This window comes from Staurois parvus, unplaced genomic scaffold (assembly GCF_062004578.1).
Source record: "Staurois parvus isolate SC_StPar_1 unplaced genomic scaffold, SC_StPar_1.0 ptg000557l, whole genome shotgun sequence".
NCBI classification, from domain to species: domain Eukaryota; kingdom Metazoa; phylum Chordata; class Amphibia; order Anura; family Ranidae; genus Staurois; species Staurois parvus.
Genome location: NW_028318353.1, coordinates 201,258 through 208,126, shown reverse-complemented (window position 1 = coordinate 208,126; position 6,869 = coordinate 201,258). Strand labels below are relative to the sequence as shown.

Sequence of the window (6,869 nt, the reverse complement as noted above, 5' to 3'; positions counted from 1 at the left end):
GTGACACCATGGTGACACTGACTTGTGGGGGGTGATGAAGATTTTTATTATTTTTTTTTTTTTACACTGATTGCTGTTACACCCATAAAGGCTGTAAAAGCAATAATTTCTCCTTCTCTCTGGCTGCATTCTTGCAGCCATTGAGAAATACTGTGTGAACTGTGATTTGGTCACAGCTTGTCACATGGTACAAGGCTGTTGTGAATAGCCCTGTACCATGTGATCTCTGTGATCATTCACAGATTTCACACGTAGTAAGCAATGATATCAGAAGTGACATCTTGCTTACTACTGCTCATGTGATCACTGATTGGTCAATCAGTGATCACATGATTGGGACCTCACACAGAGGTTCTGTCCGACGATCGGTGTTCCTCTGTGCGCGCTCCCAGGGAGCTCGCACAAGCAGGGAGGCCGTTTATAAACACCCACCCGCCCCTGCACTGCAACCCTCCGGCCGGACGGGAGGTGGTTAAATATAATGGATGGGGTTGCGTTGAGTCAACAGATCTCAGTGTGGCGTCTGCGATGATCCCTCCCGTGTGCGGCACAACTGATGTCTACATAAGGGGGGGTCGCCCTACGCTGCGCTTTTCATATCAGGGGTGTGCGATGGCGACATCAGATTGTTTTTATTATTTGTATTTATTTTATATGTATTTTTTTTTTTACTTTTAAATTTTTATTTAACTTTATTACAATCACAAGGAGGAGAATATAGACAATACCAATCTCTCCGACCAGTCCGATCGCTCTCGGACCAATGGCGGACGTGATATTTCGCGGTGCAGACAATAGTGGGGCGGTAATGAAACGTGTCTGAGACTACATTTGTCGCAACTTTATCTCAGCCGCTTTTATAGTTTTGTTTTCTGAGCTGCGATGAAAAATTGAATGACAGAAGCTGATTGGTTGCTATGGATAATGGCATATTATTTATTTCATGAATTCCCCCCCATGTGTGTGGGGTCTGCACTGGGGATGAACAGGCAGGAGGGGGCTGTATGTACTGATGATGTATAGGAGGGGGGACTCTGCACAGTCCATGGACCACTGTCACACCATGGATATCAGAGGGCCATTCATAGAAGAGAGCAGAAACACAGAGAGACTACAAGAAAATGGCCGCCTGACTATAAACATAGAGCGGCTACAGGAAAATGTTTAGTGTCTGTTACTATGGTAACTGTGGCCATGTTTGCTCCATACACGGTGTATACAATGTGATCTCCACCGGACTGACACCCTGGAGGGAGAACCGTCAGCGAACATCCGGGGTTTTCATTCTACACCACAGGCTTCGCCCACCATCTTCAGCCTGTAACTGCACCTGGACCCTGGGGGTGCGACTCTCATTTAAGGAGGAGATTCTGATGGGCATACTAATGTAAGGGGGGGACTCTGATGGGCATATTAATGTAAGGGGGACTCTGATGGGGATACTGATGTAAGGGGGACTCTGATGGGGATACTAATGTAAGGGGGGCACTGATGGTGATACTGAAGTAAGGGGGGCTCTGATGGTGATACTGATGTAAGGGGGGACTCTGATGGGGATACTGATGTAAGGGGGGGGGGACTCTGATGGGGATACTGATGTAAGGGGGACTCTGATGGCGGTACTGATGTAAGGGGGGCTCCGATGGTGATACTAATGTAAGGGGGGACTCTGATGGGGATACTGATGTAAGGGGGGGGGACTCTGATGGTGATACTGGTTACCCACCGCTTAGTGTCTGTTACTATGGTAACCCGTGGCCATGTTTGCTCCATACACGGTGTATACAATGTGATCTCCACCGGACTGACACCCTGGAGGGAGAACCGTCAGCGAACATCCGGGGTTTTCATTCTACACCACAGGCTCCGCCCACCATCTTCAGCCTGTAACTGCACCTGGACCCGGGAGGGGGGGGGGGTGACTCTCATTTAAGGAGGAGATTTTGATGGGCATACTAATGTAAGGGGGGGACTCTGATGGTGATACTGATGTAAGGGGGGCTCTGATTGTGATACTGATGTAAGTGGGGGGGGAATCTGATGGGAAAACAGATGTAAGGGGGACTCTGATGGGGATACTAATGTAAGGGGGGGACTCTGATCAGGGTTGTGGAAATTCTTGAAAGAACTCCTTGTCCCGGGACTATATCGGGTCCCCAATCTGCTTGTCCAGATAACACATGCTTCTCAGCCAATCGGTGTATAAATGGGCGGAGATATCAGGAATGTCGGCTTTATGGCGACTTAAACGTGTAATAATATTTCACCATTGCGCTGTATATCCCCTCCCCCGCCTGTCTCCAGCACCGCACCCGGGGACTAGCAGGGAGGGGAGACACCCTGCAGTGTAATGAGCACGGATTGGCTGCTCCTCAGGAAAGGGGCGTGTCCAACCTACCCTTTATCCCTTTTCGCTGCCAGAGACGTTTTTGCATTTTTTGTTCACGTTTAAAACAATAATTTCCGTCCTGAAGATGACACAAATCCCCCCAAACACGATATATTTCCTGAAATCAGAGACCCCAGAGAATGAAATCGCGGCAGTTCCGATGTTTTACAGTTGTGACCAAAATTATTCAACCCCCACTGAAATTGAGTGTTTTGGCCAGTTTGACATTGCTTTTGATCATTCAGTCATCTTGCTTACATTTACATTAAAGAGGCACTTGTAGGTCAGACAAATATAACATAACAGTTATAATGAAATAACCACAAATGTCTTTTCTGTGCTCACAGCATTATCAGTTTTATTCAACCCCCAAGTGACATTCAATCTTAGTACTTAGTACAGCATCCTTTTACAGTTATAACAGCTTTTAAACGTGAAGCATAGCTTGACACAAGTGTCTTGCAGCGATCTACGGGTATCTTCGCCCATTCTTCATGGGCAAAGGCCTCCAGTTCAGTCACATTCTTAGGCTTGCGCACTGCAACTGCTTTCTTTAAGTCCCACCAGAGGTTCTCAATCGGATTTAAGTCTGGTGACTGCGATGGCCACTCCAAAATGTTCCAGCCTTTCCTCTGCAACCATGCTCTAGTGGACTTGGAGGTATGCTTGGGATCATTGTCCTGTTGAAAGGTCCAACGTCTCCCAAGCCTCAGGTGTGTGACGGACTGCATCACGTTTCCATCCAATATCTCCTGGTACTGAAGAGAATTCATGGTACCTTGCACACGCTGAAGCTTCCCTGTACCTGCAGAAGCAAAACAGCCCCAAAGCATGATTGACCCTCCACCATGCTTCACAGTAGGCAAGGTGTTCTTTTCATCATAGGCCTTGTTCTTCCTCCTCCAAACATAGCGTTGATCCATGGGCCCAAACAGTTCTAATTTTGTTTCATCAGTCCACAGAACACTATCCCACAACTTTTGTGGTTTGTCCACATGGCTTTTGGCATACTGCAGTCGACTCTTCTTATTCTTTGGAGACAGCAAGGGGGTACGCCTGGGAGTTCTGGCACGGAGGCCTTCATTACGCAGTGTGCGTCTTATTGTCTGGGCTGAAACTTCTGTACCCACATCTGACAAATCTTTTCTCAGTTCCTCAGCAGTCACACGGGGACTTCTCTCCACTCTACGCTTCAGGTAGCGCACAGCAGTCGAAGTCAGCATCTTCTTTCTGCCACGACCAGGTAGCGTTTCAACAGTGCCCTTTGCCTTGAATTTGCGAATGATGCTTCCTAAGGTGTCTCTTGGTATGTTTAACATCTTTGCAATCTTCTTATAGCCATTGCCCTTCCTGTGAAGAGAAATCACCTCTTCTCTTGTCTTCCTGGACCATTCTCTTGCCTTCACCATGTTTGTAACCACACCAGTAAATGTCTAGAAGGAGCTGAGTATCACAGTCATTTTAAAGCTGCCTAATTGGTGCTTATTATGCTTGATTGCTGCTCGGTGACATCCACAGGTGTTTTCAATACCTGATGGAAAGCACCTGTATGAACCTCTGTTCTTCAGAGTGGTAGTCTTTAAGGGGTTGAATAATTGTGGCAATGAAGAAACCACATAAGAACCATTTACTACTGTATTACATAAACAATTGATGTCATTTTAGTTGCATTTGGGTAGTTACAACGTCCTTGTAGGATTTGATTCTGAATACAATTCCAAATGTACACTATAGTCCCTAAACCCCTTTACAGCATTGGGGGTTGAATAATTTTGGTCACAACTGTATGTCGCATGATATTACCGCAAAATGTCAGTAAAACCAACAAGTAAGTTCATTTTAGGGCACAAAAAGCAATAAATGACAATATTTTGTGTGAAATATAAAAGCCGAGGTTGCAGCGAGTAAATAGATCTCCAACATGTCAGACCTTACATTTGTGTGCGCTCGTGAAATGGCGAGGAGCGTCAGCCCCCCGTATTCTCTATAGGTGACACTTCTAAAGCCCCTCATAGGACATCAGTATAGTGTATGGAGGGGGTCTGCTGCTAGAATCATCGCTCTCATCCTGCCGTGCGCGGCGATATGTCACGTGTATCGCCATCAACGTTTTCATGCGTAGGCGCCCCGGCGTGTGTTTTTACGTTTCTATGTGCGTATATGTAGGGGGGGGGGCTCAATTTTTGGGGGGTTGTGCTGGGTGTAACTTTCATTTTCTAAAATTAGGAAAAAAATACTTTTTTTTTAATTTTTTTTTTTTCATCACGTACAGGACCTCTGTGATGATTTTTGGTGACAGGTTCTCTTTATTGAGACATCCGAGGTCTGAAAGACCCCCAATGCCCCCCCTGTGCTCCCCCCACATCGCACCATATTACATTCTTTCCTGGCTTCCATGGCCGGGAATCTCTCACTGGGGACCCGGAAGTGACATCATAACGTCACTTCGGAATCAGGACAAGAAGGGGAGGGGACGTGTCCCGCTCTCCTCCCTCCCCTCTAGCTGATGGCGGTGAGCCGGTCCTGGGCCCTGAGATTGGCAAGCAGAGCTCGGGAGACCTCACGGGGGGGAGGCTGGCACTGAGTAGAAGCAATCAGCGGCAGCGCTGCCACCCGAATGCTGCCACCTGACAGGTGAGCCCTCTGTTTGCCCGCAGAAGGGCTGAAGGTTGAAAAAAACGACCTGCCCGGCACCCAGAACTACATATCCCGGCATCGGGCGATAGGAATTCAACGTCCCTCCTGATGTAAGGTGGGAGGAGCTCAGATGTAAGCGATGTGTCATGATTGGATGTAATAACAAGGTGGAGACATGATAGAAAAGGGTGTGTGGCTCGTTTTCCAATAATATGCTGGAGAGGGAAATGTATAGAAACAGAATACAATGTATCCAATGTACTTCCCAGACGAAGATCTCCCCCATACCCCTCCCCCACAGAGACCTCCAACCAATCACAGCCTCTCCAGCAGCTTCTCGTTGCTTTTTGGAGATTATTTGTTTTTGCTTTTTTTTAATAAAAATATATTCCGACACAAAATGTATTTTATTTTCTGTTTATTTCAGATTTCTGTGTGACTGCGGAGGGGAGGATGCAGCTCCGAACTTGGGGTGACCCCGCCTCCAGGGCGGCCATGATTGCGGGGAGTCCGGAGAGCGATATCGGGGAGGAATGTGACACCTGAGACCCTGAAGCAGAGAGGTTGTCTTGGGAGCCGTGGATGGCGTGGCGTGACATAACGTGGCGTGACGTGGAGTGACGTGGCGTGGCGTTGGTCACAGCTGTCCGGTGAGTTTTTCAGTAAGAAGCGGAGGACTTTTTTGCTGGCTGCACACCTCTGCACCTCACATAATGGACCCCAATTTCTTCATTGGCCCCCCGATTCCCTGCACCCACCCACTGCATTGCGGCACACCCTGGTGCACAGTAGCGCAGTCCTGGGCGTTGTGCGGGGGGTGTTGTGGTGGGACAATAACAGAGCACACAGGTGTGAAGGGACCCTCGGGGCCCATTGGTTCCTTTGCTGTGCATTATGTTGCCGGTTAATGTGCGTTGGGTTACCCCGCTCCATTATAATGAAGGGGCTGCCGGTGCCCCCTGATGTGTGGAAACTCCGACGTGTCACCCAACACAACCCATGACCATGCATTGCTGTACGTTGTGGCCCCTTAGTGCGTTGGGGTGCTAGAGTCGGGAAGCGGTAACTGTGCTCTAGAACCACGCTCTTCTACGCGCTCAGTAGTCAGCGCACCAAGGAGGAGTCTTAATATTCACCCCGTTCCTCCCGGTCATGGCCAGCCTCAGGCTTCATACCAATTCCAGGGCCGGATCCTCTGACCCCGAAGAAGAAAATGTCGAACGTGCCCCCAGCTCTTCATTTAGTGCCGATCCCAACGCACAGGAGCAGGGGCAGCCTCCCCGGATGGGACATTAGGGAACGGCTACAGCGCCTGACAATGTTTCCATTCATGTCCATGTCTTCCTGTCCCGGTGACAACTGCTTCCCTTCCTTGTTGAATGGATGTCACCGGGACAGGAAGTGAGGACTATTGTCCCCTCTGGGGTCACAGATAAAAAAAAAAAGATTAAAAAGATATCCAAGAGGCCCTGGAGCTTCACAAATATATTCCGATTCACCCAAAAGAGGATGTTTAGCTTTTCTCCATCTCCATCTCCCACATCTCTTCTCCTCCTCCAAGTCCTCCTGACTGAGCAAGCTCCATCCCCCTTTTGCCCCCTTCCTGTCCAGGCCAATTTTCAGCTTTCAGCGCTATCACACTTTGAATGACAATTGCGCGGTCATGCAACATTGTACCCAGATGAATTTTTTACCATTTTTTTTAGACAGATAAAACTTTATTTTGGTGGTATTTATTCACCGCTGGGATTTTAATTTTTATTGCTATATAAATGAAAAAGTCAAAAAATTTGAAAAAAAGTGTTTTTCTTATAACATTTTGCAAATAAATAATATTTCATCA

At 47.8% G+C, this 6,869-nt stretch overlaps 1 protein-coding gene across 1 annotated transcript in view; it reads left to right on the top strand.

Moving 5' to 3' along the window:
- The first annotated feature begins 5,459 nt into the window (after positions 1–5,459).
- MINDY4 (MINDY lysine 48 deubiquitinase 4) overlaps positions 5,460–6,869 on the top strand; it is a 128,750-nt gene continuing 127,340 nt past the window's right edge. The window contains exon 1 of the mRNA XM_089691242.1: positions 5,460–5,676. The gene's annotated coding sequence lies outside the window, so the exon portion shown is untranslated. The remainder of the gene's footprint in view (positions 5,677–6,869) is intronic.